Raw genomic sequence first — 26,474 nt, 5'->3', positions numbered from 1 at the left:
ACACAGACTAAAGGCTATGAATATCCAACTGGACATCCCTCCCTGAATTGCATGTTAACCGTTCCGTAAGAGAAATGTGTGTCACTCCAAGCAACGGTTTTACTTTCTTAAATAAAACAAAGCTCTGAATAACAACCGGATCAGAATTAAGACCCATATCCACATTCGGAAAATCATGAAAGCAGAGGTCAACAGGCAACAACAAGAATATCTGCAAGGCAACATGGCCTTCTCTGAATTGTAATCAGATATTAGCCATTACACGTGCGCATGAACAGCAATAATGGAAGTCAGTGAGAAACTAATAAATCCATGAATTCAGGGTTGAGTGTGTATTGGTTTTATTATATCAGTTGGCAACATTCCACACTACAGTTTATGGTATTTTCAGTGACCACCCTGTCCTGAAAATGAGAATTGAGAAACTTACCCTAGGGGAACATGCAGTTGCCCCTCACAACATGTGAGGCCAAACACAGTTGGGACGTTTTGTTTTCCCTCTGAAACTCTAACCCATTTAGAGGCCATAATTGAACACCTTCCTTCCTCTGATTTTTAATATTTGTATGTTTCTCCTGAGGAAGATGATCATGGGGCACGTTAGTTGTATGTTACTGATGCTCAGATTCTTCTGGACTTCACACAGGGTGTAGGCGAATCAGAGAATCTCTGAAGGTGACAGAGTGCTTTGGATGTTACAGCACAAAATGGTCATATAACTGAGAATCCACTACTTGGATGCAGTGAAGCTGGTGCTCCAATCCAGTGGCTAAATACTCTGGGTGGAGTTGGTGGGAAATATGGGCTTAATCCTAAGCAGTACATATACCACTGAGTCGAGGGCCAATAGATCATTTCCACCCCTACATCAAACTGGATATCTCTCCAATGCTTGAGCAGGAATGTTAGAAACTATTAGTACAAGGGTGGTGCTGTTTTGCCTATAATATTGCATGTCAATTATTCAAACATTTCCAAGAAAGTGCTTGGCAACCTCCAAGCTGTTTCAAGTCTGGTCAACAGGAACATCTTTCCCCAGGGAAGATTTGACTATCTAAATGCCTCTAAGGAAATCTGATGTGGGTAGAACAGCAATAGCGTTTTGTGTATGTATGTCAATACGTGTGTATGTATGTATGTATGTATTATGTATGTGTTCGATATTTCTATAACATAAACCCAGCCAAAAGGCAGAAAAGCACAGTACAGGGTCAAAGACAAGTATAAAGTCAACAAGTAATAGAAGAGGAAGCTGGGTTGTGGATGGATGGTTAATGCATTGTGATGTAGTTTAAAGAGGTGAGTCTTCAACTCTTTCCTCAATTCAAGTAGTGTTGTGTGGTTCTGATGGATACAGAGATGCTGTTCCAGATCCTTGGTGCATTGCTTGCAAGCACGTCTTGTCTTATTTTGTCTTTTTTACCCCTTTTTAGTCTGTGGTCTGAAGGTGTTTTGGTGAGAACCATCAGAGATGGTGAGCCTGTCTTTAGTATAAGCAGGACTACTGGTTGTGATGGCTTTGAAAATAATGCAGCTGTTTTTGAAGATGGTGTGGTCCAGGAAAAGAAGCCAATGGTGTTCATCAAGATGAGGGTCAATGTGATCATGTTTCTTCAAACCCTGTATAAGATGTGCTGCGGCGTATTGGATGCCCCTAAGGGCTTCATCAGCTGCACTTAGTGCTTACAAAAGCCTGCATAAATAAAAGGAACAAGTAGTTTGATAAAAACAGCAATTATTAATTTTACATCAGCTGCTGCACAGGTTACCAAGGTATCATTCATGTTCCTTGGGAAAAGCTATGCTTTACTCCATCATTCATATATGGTCTGGTCATATGTCTATCTATATGCGTTCTATTGCCTATCTATTATGCTCACATTCAATAGCGCTCAAAGCAAAGAAAGTATCATTCTACTCTGTAAACCATTTAGCCCTCAGTGGAACACCATTGGCAAGCATAGGTATTCATAATGGGGGTCTCTAGTTGGCAAGGGTTTGCACCTTTGTCCAAGTAGGGACCCTTCTTCTTAGTCAGGGTAAGGTGGATACACTTCTAAAATAACCCCTGCTCACCCCCTTGGTAGCTTGGCATGAGCAGACAGGCTTATCTCATAGGCAGTGTATAAAGCATGTGTGCACACATACAGTAATACAGTGAAAACACTACAAATGAACACCACACAAGTTTAGAAAAATAAGTAATCTTTATCTTAACCAAAACAAGACCAAAATGACAGAAATCCACAATACAGTGCTAAAAATATGATTCTTCAAAGGTAGAAACTGTTCTGTTCCAAGAAAATGTTGGCTGCAAGACCTTTACACAAAGTACCTTGGATGCTTCGAAAAATGCAAGAAAAAGGGTCGCAGGCAAGGTGTTGTGTCAGTTCCTTACACTCAGGGTAGGTGATGTGTTGGTTCCTTGCTACGGGGGAGGTGATGCATCGGTTCCTTAGTGCTGCACAGGGGAGGTGATGCATGGGTCCTTACCGGAAAGGAGGTGATGCGTCGGTTTCTTACTGCGTGGGGTGGTGATGCGTTGGTTTCTTACTGCGACCCCGAACGAAGCAACAGGCCTGATGCTTCGATGCGATGTGTGACAATCTGGTACAATGTGATACATGAAGACCTGAGATGCGCTATGCTTATTTCAGCTGCTGCCCCACAAAGTGTCAGTTCTTCCACAACAGGGCCCGCATCAGAATCGGTGCGTTGATCTCGGATGTCGGTGCACAGGATTCGTTGCACAGCAAACCCTTCAGCCACGAGCAGGCACTGTGACCATTCTTGGCAGCAGTGATGCATCGGAAAATTCTTCTCGCACCGCTGTGATGCGTCAGAAACAGGTGATGCACCGATTTTCCTAGTTCTTGCATTTTTCAGCCCCAAAACAACCTCCAGAGGTCCAGAACACTGGTAGGCACATCTCAGCAGGTCAGATTTCACAGCAAAGGAATTCATGCGGTACTTGAGGTAAAGTCTTTGTGTCCCTGAGACTTCAGAACAGGAGGAACGCTCTATTTCAAGCCCTTTGAGATCTTCCTCAAGCAGGGGACACAGCACATAGTGGCAGAAAGTAGCCACTGTAGGCCAATTCCAGACAGCAAGCAACACAGGGGCCGTATTCCTCCTCAGTTTTTCCAGCTCTTCTCCTTGGCAAAGGTTCCTCTTGATTCCCAGAAGTAATCTAAAGGTCTGGGGGTCTGGGTCCATCTTTTTATAATACAAAACCCTTTGTTCACTGTGGTAGAGAAGCTCTTTGCTCAGCCAAAACCAGTTCTGTACTCTCTGGTGCAGCTTCCTAACAGGAGGTGGGGCAGCATTGCACTTGGCAGACCAGGCCCATTCAGGTGTGAAAGAAATCTCCTCCTACTCTGAACGCAACCCAGGTCTATTCAGCCCAGCCCTGACTTATGCTAGAAATGCAGGAGACACTTCAACCCCCAAGTGGCTGTCTGAACCAAATGCACATCCCCAGCCCCTGTCACTCCAAAGCCAGACAGTCAATACACAACCTAGCAGAGGTACACTGGATGGTTATGCAAGAAAATACCTACCTTCTAAAAGTGGTATTTTCAAACCCAAAATGGAAAAATCACCCTCACTAAAAGATCCATCTTAATATTCTGAGTTCAGGCATATCCAACGTTATTTTCCGATCTTGTTCCCATGGGTAGTCATTGTCATAAGATGGTATGCGCAAACTCCCCATTCTATCTTATGGGACAGAAAGGCCTTACAATAGTGAATAACGAAATTGGCAGTATTTCACTATCAGGACATGCCACACACATCAGGGCATGTCCTACCTTTCACATACACTGCACCCTGCCCACAGGTGTACATTGGGCCTACCTTAAACATGTGACTCACATGTAAGAAAAGGGAAGGTTTGGGCCTGGTAAGTGGGTGCACTTGCCAAATCGACATGGAAGTACTAGACTGCGCACAGGCATGCAATGGCAGGCTGAGACCTTGTTGCAAAGCTGTTTCTATGGGCCGCACAATCAGTGCTGCAAGCCCCCTAGCAGCATTCTGTTTTACAGGCCCTGGGCACACATGGTGCACTGCACTAGGGACTTAATAGTTAACCAGATAATCCAATCATGGAAACACCAATCCATAATAACAATTTACTAAAGGAGCACTTGCACTTTGGCACTCATCAGCAGTGGCAAAGTAATCAAAGCATCTAGACTAGCAACATGAAATCCATCACACAGTAAAAATACAGGAAGCAAAGGCAAAACAAATGCATGGGAAACCCACACCAAGGCTGCCAGCACTACCAGTAGGCTTGGCTGCCTATCAAGCAGAAGGATGAATTTAAGTCTTTTAATTGTATGTAGAAAATTAACAAGTGACTCTCCAACATTTAGCAACATACATTTTAAAAGGTGCTGCCCAAGAAAGGCACTTTGTTCATCTTTGGCTAACTGGCCATTTATTCCAAAGAGCATTTCCCCAGGAGGCTGGAGACTTTGGAGACCAGTTTAAGAAGGTCGAGGGCTGCTGCCTCAGTCTCCAGCTGTCTGGGGTTTATGGGAGCTGGTACTAGAGGCAAAAATAGAAAGATATAGAGAAAGAGATAGCGAAACTGAAAGAGCAAGATTACAATGAAAGAGGCAAGAAAGAAAGAGCCAGGAGTGAGTATGTCTGGTTTGAAGATTTTTGCCAGGGCTGCTTTTGGCTCCCCGTCTGGTTCTGGTGAGTGTCTCAGACTGTGATGGCTCACAGAACACGTCCCTGTAAAATGCCCACATCACAACTCTCTGCCTACTCCTATCTCTTTTATGGCACTTTTCATTTATTTTCCCTCCTTTCAACAGTATTTTGTGTTCCATATTTAATGATCCTCCTTTGACCAAAGTTACATCTCAACTTCCCAATGTACAACAATGGTTCGAATGGAGCTGGAGGTTCTTTATTCCCTCCCAGGCTTTGCATACTGAATGGCTGGATGCTTTTCTACTTGTTGCTTTTCTTCTGCAAACTGGTGTGTCATTCCTTTTTACTCTGTTACTCTAGCTGTCTTCCCTTTTCAGTGCTGTCTCATTCATCTTGTGACTCCACCTACCAATCGACAGTTACCGAGCAACACCTAGTGTCGTTGGTAAGTCTGTAGGTCCACAAAATGTCATCTTATTGGCAGCAATGTCCACCAAGCTCAGGCAAAATGCTGAAACTTTGGAGGCAGTATTGCATTTATTCTTCCTCACAAAGACAACAAGTTTAAACACAACGCTAAACTAAGCAATCCATTTTCCATATTTGCTACCTGGAAAGATCAGTTATTGTATGGTGGCTACAGTATAGGGTGTAATCGGTTTTCAAACCCCTATGTTAATAAAATAATGCTCCATCTTAAGTTCTTATATATAATTGGATATTAGGAATCTGTGAACATGAAACAGTTCACATACTAGATTGAGTGTACTAAACCCCACTTTCTGACCCACCTCACTTCAGATCCACTTTATGGGGATGATCTTTTTTTATTTACTTAACAGTTTGTACTGAGGAAAATAGAGGCAAAGCCCACTTAAAACGACAGGAGCGCTATAATAAAGAAATAAAAAATCTAAAGAATATTTTAAGTGTCGTAATAAATCAAGCATCATACCGTTCAGATCATCAGGCTCTACTACAAACACTATGCACCAAGATGACCTCCTCTCAAGCAATGTTTTAATCATATTTGTCTATTTTGCTAATTCCCCCTGGAATACGGGCACCTGCTAGGTGAGCAACTCTTTAAAAACTCAATGAAAATATTCCACTTTAGATACCTTACAACCGAAAAAGCAGCATTCATTTACCAGTATTTGTTTTTCAACCTAAATAGCAAATGTATTCATGACTGCCTGAGCAGCTGTGACTAGAGATTCATGCTGTAGGTCTATGATACTGAACTATGTATGTTGCTCATGGATCCCAAAATGTACTACTAACACTAAAAAGAACATTATGTCTCAATTTAACCTCTGTTGTAATTACATGAATACTAAGGGCCCAATTATGATGTCGCCCGGAAGGGCATCCTAGAGCCTTTCGGAGTCGCACCTTCCAACTGACTCGCACTGGGATCCGGTTTTCTCACAAGGACGCACTACGATGCCCACAACCCCATTACTTACCGAACGACTCGGTTACTCCGTATCCAACTTCATTTTCCTAACGAGAAGCCTCCAGAAACGCAGAATGGAGTCGTTTGGAAGCACTTCTGAGTCCGAACTGATCAACCAAGTACGTTGCGTCCTTCCTATGCGCCAAATTGGTCGGCCCAACCAACACGTCAGAGCAGCTGGAAGGGAAGTATATCAGCTCCAAATCATGCCACAACACGATTCATGTGACCTGTGAGGCTGGGGCCCAGCCTTTGGGACATCTTCACCTTGGCACCATGCCTTGCATGCCCTAATAAAAGCAGTGTTTTCTCCCCCACTGTTAGGTCGTGGCAGGAGCATGGTGGTTGCGTTGCATGTAGGGGCCTTTCAGGGAGGCAAGTTTCCTTGGGCCATTCAAACCTACCCCACACCCCCTTGATCAGCAGCAGTGCGCTATTTTGAAACATCCCTTGCCAGGGAATTGCACAGAGGCTACAAGGAAAGGGGTGATCACGGAATGTGTGCCAGTGACTTTCACAGTGCCTCTGCATCATTGGGATCCCATTCAGACCCTTATTCCATAGCATGTTGTGTCTGTCAAATAAGGGAATGTCATCATAAGGTAGGTACAGTCAGATCGCTGAATACTACTAGAAACACACATTTGACATTGGAACAGGAATGCCCATAAACACAGTTATGTATGTATCACAAAGTGAATGCATGAGTCCACACCAATACAAAACAAAACTTTGCAGGGCAACAGAACTCCAATGTACTCACAAAAATATGTCCACAGAGACAAACTTACTAGAACTATGCCCACACCTACATGCATCTGACACAAAGGCTAAATCGTAAAATCTGAAACACATACAAAGACCACTACATCTCGTCATAGAAAGTTACATTTCAGGAAAGTGACATGATTCTTCCATATTACCATGCCATTTCCCAAACACACTAGAAGAAGTAAATGGTTTACTATGGATAGCTGCCAAAGAAAATACCACATGTATAAAACACACAGGAAAGAGAAGTCAAAATCAATAGCTGATCTACCAAGTAGTAAGACAGTACATCCACCCAATAAGATGGATAACCTAGGCCAACATTATTTACTATCTCAAACCTCACTTTACCCAATGCACAAATTGTTGACAGATCCATGCATGTCTACAAACAACAAATTGACTTCTACAGTCCAACATGGACCTCCACTCCCTCATCAGAGCAATCACACAATCCCACATCCTGTGTCATGTTGAGTACACCAGTGTCAGTACAGATCACCATAGGGAGACACAACCAGAATGGGTTGTTGGATTTGTCAAGAATAACAATATTGGAAGGACCCAGCACAGATCCAGAGCAGGATTTAGACAGATGAACCCCTTACATATGTTATGTTAAAAAATGTATACAGCGCACAAATACCAGTGGTGTCTTGGCGCTAAATCACTATCATGCAGACAGGTCAGATAGCACGCACACCACACACAAATACATAAAGGACACAACTATCTTGGGGCACACTATGCTTTTGCCAGGCCAGGATGATACACCCCTGGTGGACCCGTGCCTTTCAACCACCACTGTTCACTCAGGCCAGCCAGCAGGGCACTGTTGTGCTTTAGCAGTGTACAGTGAAGAAATTGCCACATGGATTGTGGGTCTCTCCAATCACTCAAGGTGGCCCAAGAGAGATACAGTCACCTGTGTTAAAGTACAAGCTCATAGGCATCATCGAGTCTGGGCGGGAGCCTCTCCAACGCATGAGTGGTAAACGTGGCAGGGCACAGAATCAGTCTGAGTATCTCTTGTAACAGCCAACAGGGTGTTGGTCACTGCACCTGTGGCTAGATCAAGTTCAGGTAGATTGAATGCAGTTAGGAATCATGAAACATCTACCATGCGTTCACTGTAGGGGTGAATTTATAGGCCGCAACAATACACTGGTAACCATTCATGGATGGTTGCCTGACACCTGTGCATTTTTGGAAGCTGATCCATAATCAGCAACATCTGCTGGGTTGTTGGTAAGCAACAGAGAAGGAAGGCACAAATTGCCCTGACTTATCCCACTCTGTGTTCATCACAGCTTGTCATGCAGCGAAGTAAAAGCAACCCAGTTGCTTAATCAGATTGGTGTGGTGTATTTGACCATCTGTCAGCATTGCTAACATCACAGACTGCAACTGTACCGCAGTCTATTGATGACATAGTGATGCCTCTGTCTACAGCACCCAGCCACTCAGTAATAATTTCAGTGATTGCCACTCGAACAACATAGAAGTTGTTGTGTCCCAGTTGTCAGTGAATTATTTGGAGACAAAATTCATCAGGAATAAGACAATGCATGGGTATAGGCCAACAACAATGTAGGATACAATCACCATGTGTGGACTGGGGGCGCGGCACTCGACACCCAATCTATATGTGTCTAGGGTCACCTCTGAGAATGTCGTTCACACCATTTCAGCATCTACCTCCTCAGGCTGCAGTGTGTGCTGCTAACACATAATTCCATTATGAATTTGCAGATTGTGTACTGCAGATTAGTAGGAGTACTCATGAGTCGCAGGACGTAGGTTCCATTGACAGTGTTGGAGTGACCAGTGCACAGCACATTATGTAAGCTGAGATGCCATCATTGTTGAGGATGCCTGTGAGGTGGTGTGGGGCTTAACTTGTGGCTCTCTGACACAATTGACACAGCCATCCTCAAGCCAGAGTATATAGGTACACCTTGTGAGGATGAAAATGAAGCTTGCTCTGTCCACAATTCATAATGAAGCAATGCACCCTAACATGTCCTAACATCAAGGAGACCCTCTACAAATACATATTGCCCTCAGGCTCTGTGGCACTTTTCAATGTGGTAAATGGGACCTCATATGGACCCACAGAAGGGCTACACTTGCCAAACCAGAATACTGGTGGAGAAATATATTCTCAATGAAAAGAAAGAGCACTACTCAAGCACACCCTCCGATGTTCATATATCCCACAAACAAATTTCAGTTCGAGAGATTCATTTCAGACCAAAAATAAAGATCTGTTCCTTAAACAATTATGCAACTTAGTGAAGATCGTTCTGAGTTCCAAGTTTATACAAGAAAAACAGAGTCCACTCTGTGCAGTTTCTTCAATTTGAATCCTTTTATTTCCTTGTAGCTGTTATATCCATTATAAAAGACTGCCACTATGTCAATGGAAAAATACATTGACATTGCAACCCCTTACGGAATTGGGTGTAATGTTCTGGTGTCACATGTGTCTTTTGTTTCTTCAGCACAACCAGAGATATCATTACAATGAGTCCATCTCCCTTGGTGTCCCCATACCTGTGACATTCAAAGTCTAAATGACAATAGTACCTATGTGAGTGTAGTCTCCTGGGAAGTGTGAGGATGCATTTCTGGAGTAGTCTGACCCCAGGTGGACCAACAACACACATCCTTGACTTTTCAATTTGGGGTATGATAGCCTACCATCCAAAGTTTCAGCATCATGACAGTACAATATTAGCAATCTCTACCTACATCCCAGGGCAGTACCCAAGGGGAAGAATGATCAATCAGTGACAACATCTACCTACAAAGGGTCACTTGCCACTGATGCCCACACAAAACTCAGACAAAGCAACGCTAGGTGGAGGCAAATTGTGACCATTTCAACAATCAGTCATTAACATTCAGTGGCAGAAAGCAAGCTGCAGCAAACACATACTATATCCTCACATTTCATCTGCCAACTGTTTTTGCCTACTTACATACACACATAATCTACACATATGTACATTTCAACATAACATTTTGGCCTGCATAATCTCTAATTGTGCAAGTATGACCCCTCTCATGTCTACTTCAAAGTACAAGCTTATCTCTCAAAACTATCATACATCTGGGGCATTTCTCTGGTAAAGCATGTCTCTGCCATAAGCTCCAGCCTTGTTCTCAAAATCCTCCAAACCGATTCTCAATATCGCACACTGGCGCTGCCCTTCTTACATCCACATCTACATTCACAGCAACACTCTTCATCACTATGTACACAACACCTCTCACATACATGACATGTACACAATGTACTGTACTCATTACCTCCACAGCAAATGTCAAATGTAACATGTCATATGGACCACTTACACCACCAGTTGCACCCCCAGTATTGTCTTGGACTGCACTCATATAACAATGTATACCGTCACAGCCCACTCTGACATGCACACTCAACACATCACCACATCTGTCAACAGGACACATACATTGCTCAATGAATATGTCCTCAGTCATTTGCATATCAACATTCACATACCCTACTCTGATCAAGTTCTACAGATAGTCATTTCAGAAACAAATGCATCCACAGATTCAAACACAACATACATCAACAGAACAACACCTCGCATTTCACCATACAGCACCCTAACTTACAAAACTGGTATATTCCCTTGACATGCACTTATCCACTTTGTTACAAGTGATAAGTTTAATGTTGTCTCACTGTGGCCTTGTCACATCCACATCCGAGTCCCATGCTCCATACCTACATTGACTTCTGCACATCAACAGCTATCCTTACTCAATTTCACTAACCTGTTGTAGTCATCTCTCACCATAGAGCAACAAACTACAACTCCCATCTCCTACCAGGCTCCAACCTTGTCTAGCTGGTTCCACCCCATAACATGTATCTATTCCTAGCATAACTTGCACAGAATTTAACCAGTCTTACAAGCTCCCACACTTGGACTCACACCCCCGCATTTCAAACCAAACACAATGAGGAAAATTACTGTTTCCTACTCAAGAACTGCCTCTGAACTACACTCCTACCTTACACTCTCTGAAACACTCATTATTTGTCCTGCCCCATTGCATAGGAGTCTCCATTCACAAAAAGGGAGCACAAGTCTCTCTCACCTCCACCCTTGTTTAAGCTAGCTTAGCACATGCAACATGAACATTACTAAACACATCAGCAGCTAGGCCTTGCATTCCAAAATCCACATCCTCCCCTGTTTGGCAACTAAGAGCATGGGTGTGACACTGGCTGCTGTAGCATCAGCATAGCAGATGAGCCCACAACACTTACGTGCATTCACAGTCCACTCTGCTTACCACATGTAGCATAGGCTGATACAATAGACATAACAGCTCTCATAGTTCTGCTCAGTATGATATGGAACAGCATCAAGCATATCTCAAAATAACTACATTACCAGTCATGCACAAATGACAATCTACACACAAATTATAAGCCCAACTACGACTGATGAGTGTTTGAAACAATAAAATACAAGCTTGGACAGACAAAACACTTGTCATCTGAAGATTGTGCAAAATACCTCACCACAACCATTCTGAAATCTCCACAATTGGCACTCATCCCTATTGAGCAGTGCCCTAAAATATACGATTACATCATACATATAAGACTTCAGTTGTGGGGGTGTAACATAGGATTTATCAAAGTCCATTCAGGCAGGGGCAAGTTGCTGTCACATCCTTAGCATTTACATGTGATGCGGCCACGTGCCGAAATGATGACAATGCATTGTGTACACTGTGTGTGGAGTGACCACAAGTAAAGTGTGGCATAAATGCCAAGGCAGCATCGAAAGTAGAACATTCCAGTGCATGTGCAAAAGGTGTGTTGGTGCCAAACACATTGACATCGTAGCACATTCCTAAGTGTCCCAGGTGAGGGGTGTTGTGTGAAAACCCAAGGGAGGAGTCTGTCCACCTGTACCTCGTATCAGTAACTGCACACTCGAGGCAGAGCTCTGTTGCTGTGCTCTGTAGTCATTAGCATTTGTAGGGCCCTGGCCAGCTGACCATGGGCAGCATCAGCCCGGACTGGCATACAGCATCCACCTTGGACTAAATAAATCAACCCCACTTCTGGCACCAACAACTGTGGTTCAGCCTGCTTGCAGGAACAGAGCCAAGAAGGGCATGGTTGCTGTGCATTGTCATGCTGAATAGGTATACCTTCAGCTGTGTCACATGAGGGGCGTTGAAGGGGCTTTGGATTACCAAACACAGACAAATTTTATACACACCGAATTTACTAACAGAACTTGACATTGCCTATCCGATTCAAGTCACCTGAAATATATATATATTTTTTTTTCTTTGATCCCAGCCTTATCTCCCACATCATACAGACGTCCATGCTGTTCACGACCCATTTCCTTCGCAGCGTCAGTCACAAGTGCCCTATATTCGTGCTGTTTTAGGTCTAACAAATGCAGCTTCTCAGGGGAGGCTCCAGAGTCCAACTCTCCCTCAAGGACAGTCAGTTCAGTTTCAAGACGGACAACCTCTTCCCGTTTACATCTCTTAACATTGCCAATCGATGAAAGGGCTTGTCCCCGAATGACAGTTTTATACGCCTCCCACAAAGAGACAGCAGGACACTGAACCCACATTTTCAGTAAAGTAATGCTCAATCGCTTTAAGTAATTCCACTCTAATCTTAGGATCACGGAGGTACCAAGGGTTAATCGGGGCCACCCGACCTCCCGACCCCAGACGAGCGTTCACAACTAACCACAGCGGGGAGTGATCCGAAATACCCCTGGCAAGATGTTTCACCTCCCCTATGAGGGAAGCCTGGGAGGAGGGCATCAAGACATAATCCAATCTTGAAAGGCTGCCATGGACCCCGGAGTGAAAAGTATACTGCCGTTGCCCAGGATGATGTAAACGCCAGCAATCGGTCAGCCCCAGTGCCTCCAGGAAGTCTCCCAGCCAGGATTGGGATTTAACAAGGACTCGGGGCGGATGACGATCATACATTCCAGACACTACTGAGTTGAAATCTCCCCCTACTACAAGCATACCCTCGGGTACTCCCAGGATCACTTTTCCCAGATCAGCATAGGTCGTAGCCTGGAGGCCTGGGGGTATGTAAACCGAGAGCAAAGTAATCACCCTCCCCTCCCAGCACCCTACAATAGCGGCATAACGCCCCCTATCATCTAGTATGACCTCATCAACAGCAAGAGGGAGGGAGGTCCGAACCAAAATGCCCACCCCTCTGGAGCCGGAAGTGAAACCCGAGTGGGCTATGAGACGGTATCCACGCCTATTCATGGCGTGGCACGTATTACCAAGCAAATGCGTTTCCTTTTTTTTTTTTTTTTTAAGTCCTCATTACGCAACATTTAAAAGTCAGGAGTTATCAGGGATCCTTCTCGATATTCGTGGCACCCTTGAGAAAGGAAACCCCTTACGTCCAAATACTTATAGGGAGGAGGCATGGTTGTTCCTAGTGTGTTGAGCTAGCCATTTTTGCTACTCATACAAGCCTTTCTCATCATTGTTGCGATAGCGTAATCATTGGACCGTAAACAGAGGAGGTGATTTCGAAAGCCGGGAGTGTTGCCTTCAAATTTCAACTAGACATTATATATACCACACCCTTTAGATCATCGCTTATGGTATTCTTCCCACAGGTCCCAGAATCTATATTTTTTAGAGGCATACCTCTTATTTTTATCTAAATTAAACACTTTCAAGATTGAGGCCAACCATTCATTATGAGTAGGGGGAACCGGAGTTATCCATTTTACACAGATCTCCCTCCTTGCCAAGAGAATCAGAATGAAAAGTAAATTCTCTTGGACTCTAGTAAGAGGCCTTCCAACATTTGTTCTTGAGATCCCAAAAATAACTAAGTCCATACTTACAGAGAGTTGTCTTCTAAATACCCCTTCTACGGTAGTACCAACTTCATTCCAAAAGGCATCCAAGCTGGGGCAACGCCAAAACATATGTAAATCATCAGCCCTCTGTAGACCGCACTTTGGGCAGTTCTTCACTGTGGCCCCGTTAAGTTTGGATAATCTTTTCGGAGTCCAGTAGGCTCTGTGTACAGTGAGCAAATGGTTTCTTTTAAGAGCAGCAGATGTTACAATTGACCAGCACATGTTCATAGATACTTGCCATATGTTACTTGTATCCAGCGTCGGCAAATCTTTTCCCCAGATATTTTCTGGAATTCGGAAATCTTCCTCCCCGGCCGAGATTAGGGCCCAGTACCAGTAGGAAGTTTCTTTCAAAAATGATTTAGACATCCACATCTTTGTCTCCAGGGTAGTATTACCTTTTCTAGTTTCTTTGAGAGACTTACTCCAACTCAACAGTTGGTAGTATTTGAATTTAGAAAGAGTGAAGTTCGTGTGATGAGATAGTATATCCCAGTCAAGCAGATTATTCTGAAACAGGAGCTGGCCCCATTCCTTTATTCCTGCTGATCTTAGCGATGTTGCTAAACTATCCTTGAGGCAGTCTGGTGTGGTATGGGAATCCCAGATCGGGGCCTTTTCCCTATAAAAGGGGATATCCAACGTAGATCTGATACAGTACCATACTCTTGCGGCAGATTTCAGGACCTTTAGTTTGATTTTTTAAAGAACTTAGGATGGCCAAATTTGTATAGAAAGTGGCTGGTATTGTTTGTTAATACACATAAGAATAGTGGGTAATTTTCATATGGACCCAGCAATACCCTACTACTTTTAAATTGGAAGGCTCTGCAATATTCTAATAGATCTGGGCTTGCTATTCCTCCTTGCTCTTTTGATCTTCTTAATTTACGCCATGCAATTCTTGGTTTTTTAGATGACCATATGAAACTGGATAAGTCTCCCTGAATCTTTTTTATCTTATCTCTATGGAACTCAAGCGGGATAGCATTAAAAATGAAGGTGAATTTTGGTAGAATTGCCATTTTTATGATGTTTGATTTCCCCAGGAATGTTAAGGGCAGAGCTCTCCAGACATTCAATAATTTTTTTACTTCAACCTCTACCCTATGTAAGTTTATTTGAGTAATTTTATCCATTTCCTTTACCAGATCAATACCCAGGTATCTTATTTTATCTTTACTAAAGGGGGATATGAAGTTTTCATTCCAGCTTATAGTTTCAGTTTTTGTATGATTTATCTGATAACCAGATATCCTCCCAAAGTTTAATAAGGTCTCTTCTGTTGTTTTAAGAGCCTCTTCTAGGTCTGAGGTAAAGATCATAAGGTCGTCCGCATATAATGCGACTTTCTTGTGCCACCCTTGGTAAGAAAATGGGGAGATTGAAGGGAGATTCCTAAGATGTTCTGCGATCGGCTCAATATAAAAATTAAAGAGTAGGGGGGAGAGGGGACAACCCTGGCGTGTACCTCTACCTATCAGGATGTTATTAGTTAGGTGGCCGTTGATTAGTATTTTAGCTCTAGGTGAATTGTAAATATTGCCTACTGCTTTTACGATGTTTTCCCCTAGATTGAATTTCTTTAATACCTCATTTAGATAGGACCAATTTACTCTATCGAATGCTTTAGCAGCATCTATCGTAATTATTGATAGAGGGATTTTTTCTGCTATAGAGATATCAATTGCTGCAATCAGCTCATGAGTGAGGTCCTGTAAATGCCTTCCTGCCATGAAGCCTTTCTGATTAGAATTTATTAATGTTCCCGCTAATTTCCCTAACCTTTTTGCCAGGATTTGAGTAAAAATCTTGTAATCGCAATTTAAGATGGATATTGGGCGGTAAGATTCGCATTGCTTTGGATTTTTACCTGGTTTTAGTATAATAGAAATGGTGGCGTCATTCCATGATTCCGGAATTTTAGCATTGTTTATGAAAATATGGTTGACTAGTGTTGTTAAATGGGTAACCAGCGTACCTTTTAACTTTAAATAGAATTCGTTAGGGAGGGCATCAGGCCCTGCAGCTTTTCCTCTCTTAAGCTCTTTAATCGCTTGGGCAACTTCCTCTGATTTTATTTCACTATTTAAAGTTATTTTTTCCTCTGGGGTTAAGACCGGAATATTTTGTGTTAGTAGAAAATTAGTTATTTCTTCAATTTTTGGGTTGCAATCCTCAGCGTAGAGTTTAGTAAAAAAGGCCGAGAATTCTTCTTTTATTATTTTCTCTTCAAACCCATTTTGAGACTTGTCTGTTGGGTGAATGTAATTTATTTTATTTCTGACTTGGTCTGATTTAAGCTTCCATGCGAGCATCTTTCCACAGCCCTCTCCATATTCATAATTGGCAAGTTTACTACATTCCCATCTTTCCCTAATTTTCCCTTCCAATAGTGATGATAATTTTTCCTTCAGGTTGAGCCTTTCCCTCATTAATTCTTGATATCTCGGGGAGGAAGTATCTAACAAGATCTGTCTGTCCAATATTTTTATGTTTTCTTCCATTTTCTGAATCTCTTTTTTTGCCTCTCTTGATTTATGTATAGCCAGGCTACAAATCTTACCCCTAATTACTGCCTTGTATGCGTCCCAGATCATTTGGGGTGAAGCACTCCCGTTATTATCATGAAAATACTGATCTGTCTCTTGTGTAAGTAAATCAATTACTGTAGTATCCAGGAGGATCGAACGGTCTAAAGTCCATCTTGATATAGTTTTAACATCATTTATTTTTAATATCATTTTAATATCATTTGGACGGCCGAGTAAATCTATCCTGTTTGGAACCCTTTTCGTCCCATACGTCAATGAGATTTAGATCTCTTTTATATATTGTCAGCCATTCTCTCATTTTAGGCAAGGTGTTCTGTTTCCCTTTTGGTATCCGGTCTGTGTTTGGGTTTAAGATTATATTAAAATCACCGCCTAGGATCACAGGAAAATTTACTGAGATTAGGTGAGAGTATAAAGATTGTAATGGGGTGGGGTCGTCTATGTTAGGGCCGTAGTACCCGGCTAAAATAAAGGTATTGTTAAAGAAAGTAATCTTGGCCAGGGCCCATCTCCCCTTGGGGTCTATCTCGGAGGATAGTATTTTTGCCTTCAGGGATTTTTTTATAAGAATAACAACCCCTTTTGAGGCGCATTGTTGGTCAGTACAGACATAGTCTTCAACCCAATAAAGAGTTTTAATGATCTCTTCCCATTCTTTTTTCATTAAGTGGGTTTCTTGTAGAATTAATATTTCGCTATCGGCAAGCTTTAAGTATTCAAAGATTTTCCTTCTTCTGCTCTTAACTCTTAACCCGTTAACATTCCAGGTAATTATTTTTATATTCTTCAGGTTTTTTTCCATCCCCTTCTGTAAGGTATGTGGCGCTCTTTATTAATCATCTGGTTCCTGATTTTCTCCTCTATTTTGCGATGAGGACATTTTTTTTGTTTTTTTCCCTAATTTGCTCCCAAACCCCATGTGCTCCCCCCCCTCTCCTTCCTCCCCTCTTAAAATGGCTGAAAGCCACTTGTGTTCGTGGATATTTACAAAAAATGTGGAAAAGAAAAGAAAAAAGGAGGGACGGGGAGACACCAACCCTCCCTGGGAAAGCCTCCCTTTCCTTTGGGCCTTAATTATGGCCCTCTTTGAGCTCCGTGCCTAAAAAGAAAAAAGACTAGATAAGGATGCTAGTGTGAAAAGTATGCTTAGGCGGGGGGAAAGATGGCGGCCGGCTGTTGAGACCGGTCGGGAGCTCCGTGCCTGAGCTCCGTATGCGGTTTTGTGTTTAGAAGGATGCTCGTGAGATTCGTGAGATAGACGGCGGATAGACGGCGTGTTAAAAGGAAAGTGACCCCGACTCCTACCTGCCGTGTGCACCGTGTGTGCCGCTCTATCAGATGTTGGCCCCGCTCAGCGTTAGCGCTCTGGATTCCTCTTCAGCCTCCGCCATCGGGTCAGAGAGCACCGGTGAGAGGCGCCTTCCCATCAGTGATTCGGGGCTCGATTCAGAGTCCTCCGTTAACCCAGACATCGGAAAGTGGGAGGTAGCCTTGCGTGCTCGCCGGATCTGCAGGAAAGCAGTGAGCCGATTTTCCTTCTGTGCTGGAGGTAAGGTGGGGACTGCTGAAGTGTTTAGAAACTGGACAGTTTGTTCAGTAAAGTACTTTGACTCTGAGACTCGCTCCTGCTCCTGCTCTATAATTGACAATTCAGATCGGGGGGCATTACATAAAAGATACAAATTATCCGGTCCAGTTGACTTACCCCAGCTGATTTTTCAACCAGGAGCCTGTGGGAACACTACATTGTTACAATCTCTTCAGTCACAACTACAATTACAATTGCAGCACATCGCTTTAGGGAGACTGGCTGGAATAAAAGTGGAGGGTCAGAAATAAAGCACAATCTGCGTCACAACACCCCCAGTAATCCCAGAGCTAGCAACACAGGCAATACAGACAAGAGCTTTTTTCAACAACAGTCCCCCAGGTACCCCAGGTACAGACAAATTTGAAACCGTAGTTGCTGACTTTTCTGATTCTGATTTGGACACTAAAACTCAGTCTCATCTTGATTTCTGTGGACAGGAGAAGTCCTCCTACTGCCTAAGGAATAGGCTTTTTCTTAAAAAATCAGCTCCCCCTGCTCTTAAACAAACGGTAATCCCGCGAATTACAAAGAGAGTTTCGCGTAAAGCCCCTAAGTCAGATAAGGGGATACCAACAAATAAGAAAGGAACATCGGAAGTTAGGCAGGAACTAGCGGAAAAAAGGAATAAACCTGCAATAAAAATTACACCCTCTTTGAGGACTTATTTTAAAGTGCAGGATAAACCCCAAGATAGAACACATTCTATAGCTGCAATGGAAAAGTCCGCCTCACCAGAGACACCAATGCTACCTCAGCCGATAATGGGGGATATAAGCGACCCGGGAAACTTCTTGTCTGAACTCTCAATGAAGGAGACTGAAAATCAGGATCTCGAGGAATCACAGATGATAGCCCAACCTCAGGAGCAAACTTCTAGTCAGAACCAGTCTCATACTACGACTACTCCTCAAGACTCCCTTGGAAATGAACCTGCCCCTGGTTGTTCCACTATGCCGTTTACTCCAGAGCTAGAGAATGTTACAAAATCTGTATCCCCTGACGCCATTACTTTGGATATATTTAACACTAACTCTAGTCCTGACAAATCTGATAATCCCGCTAAAAATCCCTGTGAGTCTAGCAGCAGTAGTATGGAGATCCTTATGGAAAAAATGTTCACAGAGATGACATCCAGATTTAGGATATCAGAAGATAACCAAACCAAACTTCATGAAAGGTTTGAATCTCTGGACTCAAAGTTATTGGCACTAAATGAGAGAGTCTCTACAGTAGAAGCTGTAGCTGTGGGTCTGACAAAGAGGGTGGAAGCATCAGAAAAAAACATAAGAGATTTAAGAGCAAAGGACAAAAGTATGGAGGAAAAATTGGAAGCCTTGGAGAACCAGTCTAGGAGATCAAACTTGAGATTTCTTAATGTGCCAGAAGGCAGAGAAGGGTCAGATGTAAAGAAATTTATCATCTCGCTACTAGAGGAATATTTCCCGTGGTGTAAATCTTCAGACCTAGAAAATGACATCCAGCGGGTTCACCGTGACCCTTTTGGGAAACTTAAAGAAAGAAAGAACCCTAGGAAGATTCTGGTAAATTTTAAATCATATAATATTAAAGAAAGGATTCTGAGTGAGGCTTTAAAAACAGGGACATTTAACAGAGATGACTGGACTTTCAGAATCCGATCTGACATTGCAAAGGTGACACAAGATAGGCAATGGGAGTTGGGTCAAAAAATGCCCGAACTAAAATCACTTGGGGCTACAGTCCAAATGAAGTTCCCGGCCTCACTCAGAATCATGTGGAGAAACAAGATGTATAATATAAAAGATCCTCTAGAGGTTGATAACTTGTTAACTCTAATGCGGGACCAGATTCAAATTTAATCTCAAGCCCACTCCTAGGCATAAAGCCAAATACACTTGCTGTGGGAGATCACATTTATAATGATCCCATGAAATCTAGTTTCTAGAAGCAAATGCGTTTCCTGAAGCAAAACCACATCAGGAGACAAGCGTCTTAGCAACTGTAACACCACTCCCCGTTTAATCCTGTCTCCCAACCCATTTACGTTCCAACACAGAATACGTAGTCCCCTATCCCCCATCCCAGAATCCACCCCAGGTCCCCCCCCACACCAGCCGCGACACTGCAACACAGGAGATCATCAGTACCATGCCTTGAATAAAACAAAAAAACCTAAACTTGAACCCCCCAACCCCCCCGTACAACAGCATACCCCCCACCCCGCATCCCTGCGTAAGACTCAACCCCGACTTGCAGTGTGCCTGTCGCCCTAACATTCAACTAATCTACAAAAAGAACCCCAGAGGAGGAAGACACACCCGACCCCCTCCCACACCCCATTAAGACAACACAATAGCGGACAATCGTAACATAGCATCAAACCGCTGCCGAAAGTCAATACGTTGGTCCAGGAGCCGAATCACTCCCTATTCCTGCTCCATCAGGCCGCCCTCTGCTCGACCGGAGTTTTCCGAATGATCAAATTATTCCCGTCCAAGGGGCAACGAGTCCAGCCAGTCACTAGCAGCTCCAGGATGGTCAAAGAAAAATGTTCTATCATTGTGAATCACACGCAGTCGAGCAGGGAAAAGCATGGCATATTTCATGGCTCTGTCTCTCAGTCTCTTCTTTACCCCTTGAAATCCCAGTCGCTGCTTCTGAACCTGTTGGGTGAAGTCCGGGTAGAAGCTGACCGCGGCGTTTTCATATTGCGTAGGGCCCGATGTGCGGGATGCCTGCAGTATCGCATCTCTGTCACGAAAGTTAAAGATCCGCGCAATGATGGGGCGCGGAGAAGCTCCCAGCTTGGGCGGGCCGCTCGGGATTCTGTGGGCCCGTTCCACTGCAAAGAACTTGCTCAGGCCCTTAGGTGCTAGGTGATTCAGGACAAGGTCCTCCACCAGTAGGTCCACCGCTGACGAGTCCGTCGTCTCCGGGACACCAACCAACCGGACGTTGTTCCGCCGTGCGCGGCCTTCAAAATCGTCCAAGCGTCGAGTGAGGTAGTCCCGGGCGGATCTCAAATTACCGACCTCTGTCTGTAATTCAGAGACATCGGTGACAAGACTGGATGTCTTCAAGTCAAGGGATTTGACCTTCTCGTTGGTCTTTGCGAGGTCCGCCCTGATCAGGGTAACATCTATAGCAACCGTGTCCAGTTTGTGAGTCAGGGCCTCATACTGTTGTCCCAACACGGCCTTCATCCCAGCAATGGTGCCCATGACGTCTTTCAACGACGGTTCTTCACCCAACAGGGATTCGTCCCCGAAGGTGGCCGGGGTTTTAGTCAAGCCACTCGGAGAGCCCTTAGTGAGGGTATAGCGATCCATAACGTTGGACTGTACAGGACCTCCCCGAGTAGCCGGTCTGGTCTTGCGCCTCTCCGCCTCGGGCTTGGTGGCCATTTTAGGTCGTGCGCCCCGGAGGGTAGTCTGAGACCTAGTAAAAATGGCTACACTCGATGTGCCCGGATCAATTCAGAGAATAAGTGGAGGGCCAGTCACTGATCAAAGAGCAGCGAAAGTCCAAATCACCAAACGATGACGTGACAGTGAGGAATACAAGCAGCCAGGGCGATCAAGGCAAAGTCAATGAGACCAGATCACAGGAATCGAAACTGAAAGTAGAAGACCGGGCATGGGAGCCTCGCCTGGGCCGTTGTTATTCGATTACCACCCGGCTGGCAGAGAAAGCAAGCCCGGGGCAGTACCATGGGCACCTGAAATATTTATGCCATTAGTTTGTGTACATGGGTGTGTCCAAACTCACTCTTATGTTGTCATAATCCATATCTATCCAGGTGCATTGATGAGACAGTGGTTTTCTTGCACATTACAAACATATGCAGCATGCTTCTCATAAACTGTGGTACTTTGCCACACTTGCACTATGTTGACATCTGAAAGCATGAACAATGTGAAACTGTATTTTCCTTAAAAAAAAAACTTTGTGACTTCATGGTTGTGGCTCCACTGCAGTGAGTGGCTCAGATTGAGGGGGGTGGCAGCTGTAGTGGGAGCGGAGATGTACTGGGCTTCCCTAATTTGTGTATTTTAAACTCTTTGATGTTGTGGACAGGAATAGAGAGGGGTTGGTCTTTTTAGTAGGGAATTTTTGGGGATGGAGGTACTGGGCTGGGCATGTATGGGTTACTGTAGGGGAATTTTTTGGGGAGACTGGGGGGATTTTCTGGTGAGGACTGATTTGGGGCTTGGTTTCTTCTCAGGAAGCGGGGCAGCAGGTGTAGAGGTCTTGTCCGTTGGGGTGAATTTACCCTTCTTGGGAGGGGGTTTGTAGGATTTGGTAGGGAAGAATTCAATGGGAACAATATGGGGTGCCTGGGCTAAGGGAGGAACAGGTGAGGCAAGGGTAAGGGGTGTGGAGGCTGAAGGGTCTGAGGTCTGCAGAGTGTCTGTGGATGCATGTTGTTTGGCTGGTGGTGTGTATGTGGGGGTGGGGGTGCTGTCTTTCTCCTGAGTGTACATGTGTGTGGGTGTGTCCTTGTGTCTGTGTGTTTGTGTGCTGTGTGTTGCTGTTGAGGTGGAGTGCATGTGTATGTTTGCATGTGCCCCGGTCAGTGAGGGTAGTTGGGACCGTGGATGTGGAAGAGGCAGGAGGGTGGGAGCAACAGCTGGAGCTGGGACACTGCTGCCATCAGGGTGGAGGCCAGAACCTGATTGGATCTCTGTTGGACAGACATGTCAGAGTGAATGCCCTCCAGGAATTATCCCATTTGTCAGTCAGTCAGTCAAAAACTTTTATTTCGGTTGATAACCATAAAAAGGCAAATTTACATTTTTACAATCAAAAATGTGAGTATTTACAATACAAAGATCCTCAGTGGATCCAACAGTAGACTATAATTTAAAAAAGTTAAAAACAGAAGGATGCAACAAGATTTAAAACCCTAGAGTAAAATTCAAATCGCAGTGGGAAAACCCTAACAATTTATAATAAACAGAAAAAGAAATAAAAATTTAAAAAAAATACATCCCTGCTTCCGCTCGCTATCATATGATCACAAGTGATTAAGCATTTTTTAGAATTGCACACCTTGTGTACCACATAGATAGGAGAAATCCTGCTGTGGCAAAGACTATCAAGGGAGTAGTATCAAATTTAAGTATTCTAAAAACCTCCCTGTAGTCCCTTAAACCCCTGGACTTGCAAAATTGGATAATCCATTTATCTCTTGCCCTGGTGTACGAAGGGCAGAAGAGCAGAATGTGGAGATCCGTCTCTCTGCCTTCTGCACACCCTGGACAACAGCTACCTGTGGTGGAAGCATTTAACCACTTAGAAGTGATATCCCTAAGAGGTAGTGAACCATGCCTAAACTAATTATAAAGTTTCTTGTCCAGGGGAGGCTGGATCTGATCGAAAAAGATTTCAAAGTTAGGGTGGGTCTTAATATCTAAGAAGGAGTTGGTAAGCCTACCCAGTGAAGAGTTTGTTGCCAAAAGAACCATGCAATGCTGTTTTAATGCCATACTCAATGCTTTCTTGGAGAGTAGGGCGCAGGCTGATTCAGGAGACAACCACAGTTCCCCCAAACCTAGAGCCTGCGTAAGATGCTTAATGTGCTTTATCCAAGGGATATTTCCTGCACCTCCTCTAGAAAAAAGGTCCTCCAAATCTTCCCTATAGCTCACAAGTTCCGGGGTGGACCAGAGTCGTCTCCAATAGAATAGCGGGCGATTGGAAACAAATTCTTGGATAGACACCAGGCCTAGATCCAGCCTTAGGGGGATTAAGGGGGTACTCCGAGGAAGACGCATAAGACGTCTAATGAAACTGTTCTCGGTGAGTGTTAGAGAGGCCACACTAGCGTGCCCCCATAAATCCGCACCATAAAGTGCGCCCCCTCTCGCCTGGACTTTGTAGATTTCAACGGGGGGGTCCCACTAGTTTCTGAGAGGATTTATTGAAGACCTTTAAGATCCCACACGAAGATTGAGCCAACTTCAAGTTGGCTTTAGCCATATGGGAACCCCAATCCATTTATCGTTTAGGGTGACCCCCAGGTATTCGAATGTGGACACTCGGTCCAGCGCAATTCCATCCAGGAATGGGTGGGGGCAATTAGGTTGCTTTGCGTTGTATATCATATACGTGGTTTTGGAAGGGTTGATTTCTAACCCTCTCAGCTCGCAGAAGCAGCCAAAGGCCTCCAATGTGCACTGTATACCCCCAGATGACTTTGACAGTAGGAGGGTATCGTCAGCAAACATTAGGGCCGGTATTTTCCGCCCAGCTAAGCAGGGAGAGTCCAAATTTCTTGCTCCAAGCAGATATGCAACCAAGCCGTTGAGAAATAGGGAGAAGACTGTGGGGGCTAATACGCACCCCTGCCTTACTCCCTTTTCAACCGGAAAGGGAGCCAAAAGTTCCCCTCCCTCCCAAACCTAACCCGGGCAAATGTGCCCTGATGCATACATTTGAACAGATCGCACAAGTAGGCCGGGGCACCCATCTCAAGTAGAATTGCCCAAAACTTGTCCCTCTGGACCAGATCGAATGCGGATCGAAGATCCACAAAGATCAAAAACAAACTACCCCCCCCATAACGACAGCAGACATTCAATATGGTGCAGGCAGCAAGACTTGAGCTGGGAATCACCTCCTGGGCTATAACTGCTTGTATGGCCCTTGTACGCTTTTGGCAGAGATTGGGAGCAGGGGAATTTCTTAAAATCACCCAATGGGCCAAAGAGGAAATAACCACAAGCGAGCTACCGTGGGCAAAAGAGACTAGAGCTTCAATAAGTAACGCATATGGGGTGCTTGACCTCAAGGTACGTCTGCCGCTAGACCCTATAACTATTGGTAAGAAAGAATTATGGCTTCAAGGGGCCAATATGTCTCGTACCTATGATCGGGAGTACCTTATACAAAAGACCTCTGTAGCCCACATGTCATTGGCCTGGGAGAGCAACCAACATTTCCCCTATGTGGACCGGCTACCAAGCTATAGCTTAAGGTGGGAAGTTTTAAAAATCAGAATTGGTATAAGCCCAAGTTATGCGAATAACGGGGCTCGTAACCTAATGATAGGATGTAATGGTAAATGCACTTGCACATTAGGCACCACCTGTGATATTTTACACATTTTATTAGATTGGTTTAGGTTTTTAGACATACGAAAGGAGTTTTTATGTCCGATTTTTAAAAAGTATAAGATTATGAACAGGATGCAAGCCGTTAACCTTTTGGTGGGAATGGGGAATCTAGATATAGCCTGTGCTTTGGGGAAATATATGAATAAAGTTAAGGTGTTCCTCAAGTGCACAGAGTAAAAACTAAAAAGCTCCTCCTTATCATCACATAAAGGAGGAACAATAAAGGGAAAAACATTAGTACGTGCTGCACGTTGAAGGAGTTGATGTAAAGGAATGAATTAAGTGATTTTAATATCTTAAATGTCATAATACCTGATTTTAAAGAAATTTAAATTATATGTATTTTGAGGTGTAATATGTGTTGTGATACCACCGTGTTACGTTTTGTGGCTCTTCTTTTTTATCAGTATAAGAGGTAAAATGTACTTTTATGGTTGTAACAAACCAAATAAAGTTTTGTTTGACTGACTGACTGACCCCCCATAACGACCGTCGTCCAATAGACCAGCTGTAACCTAAACAGCAGGTCCATCCTAGAGATCCCTGCCCGGAATCCTGCCTGAAGGGGAGTTAGGATGTGATGGTCGTCCATCCAGCTCTGCAACCTAGTCAGGAGGACACGGGCAAAGAATTTCTGAAGGACGTCTATCAAGGTGATGGGACGGTAGTTAGCCGGGTCCAGGGGAGAAGCTTTCTTAAAGATGGGTATAATTTCTGCTCCACGCCAAGTCGGGGAAATTGGCAAACCCTGCATGATGGCATTGAAAAAAACACAGATGTATGGGGCCCATACACTCTGCTCAGCTCGAAAGAGATCACCCGGTATTCGAACAAGACCAGGTGCCTTCCCCGGGGTCAGGCTGTTAAGGACCGCCCTTATTTCCAAGATTGTACAAGGATGGCTTTCGTAATCAGTACCCTTCGAAAGGTCTCGTTCTGGTGTGCTTATTTGGCCCGGGGATGCCGGGGAGGAATCCAAGGGTCTAGCTGCATAAAGGGGCTTGAAATGACCGAGCCAGATCTCTTCACTAAGATTCGGATTGATGGCAGACAGCCCTTCGGCCGAACCTCCCCGAACCAAGTTCCAGAAGCACCTGTAATCGCGGATAGCAAGCGTCTCTCTTGATTTTTTCCCATCTATCCTCCTCCCACTCTGCCCTAGCCTCTTTAGTCACTTTTTTATAGACTTCCCTAGCGTCTCTTATGCTCATCTGGGTCCCCGTTTTTACCTCTTTTATCAGGGTAGATTTTGCCTCCCTGCAATGTTTATTAAACCAGTGGTTGTCCTTGGGGACCCTAGGCCTTCCAGACTTATTGGAATAGAAAAAACGGCCAGTGAACTGATGAGTAAGTTGTGGGTGTGCTGCAAGGCCATAAAATATGGGGGATCCTTATTACCAC

This window comes from Lissotriton helveticus, chromosome 4_1 (assembly GCF_964261635.1).
Source record: "Lissotriton helveticus chromosome 4_1, aLisHel1.1, whole genome shotgun sequence".
Classification (NCBI taxonomy): domain Eukaryota; kingdom Metazoa; phylum Chordata; class Amphibia; order Caudata; family Salamandridae; genus Lissotriton; species Lissotriton helveticus.
This window is presented reverse-complemented; position numbering follows the sequence as displayed.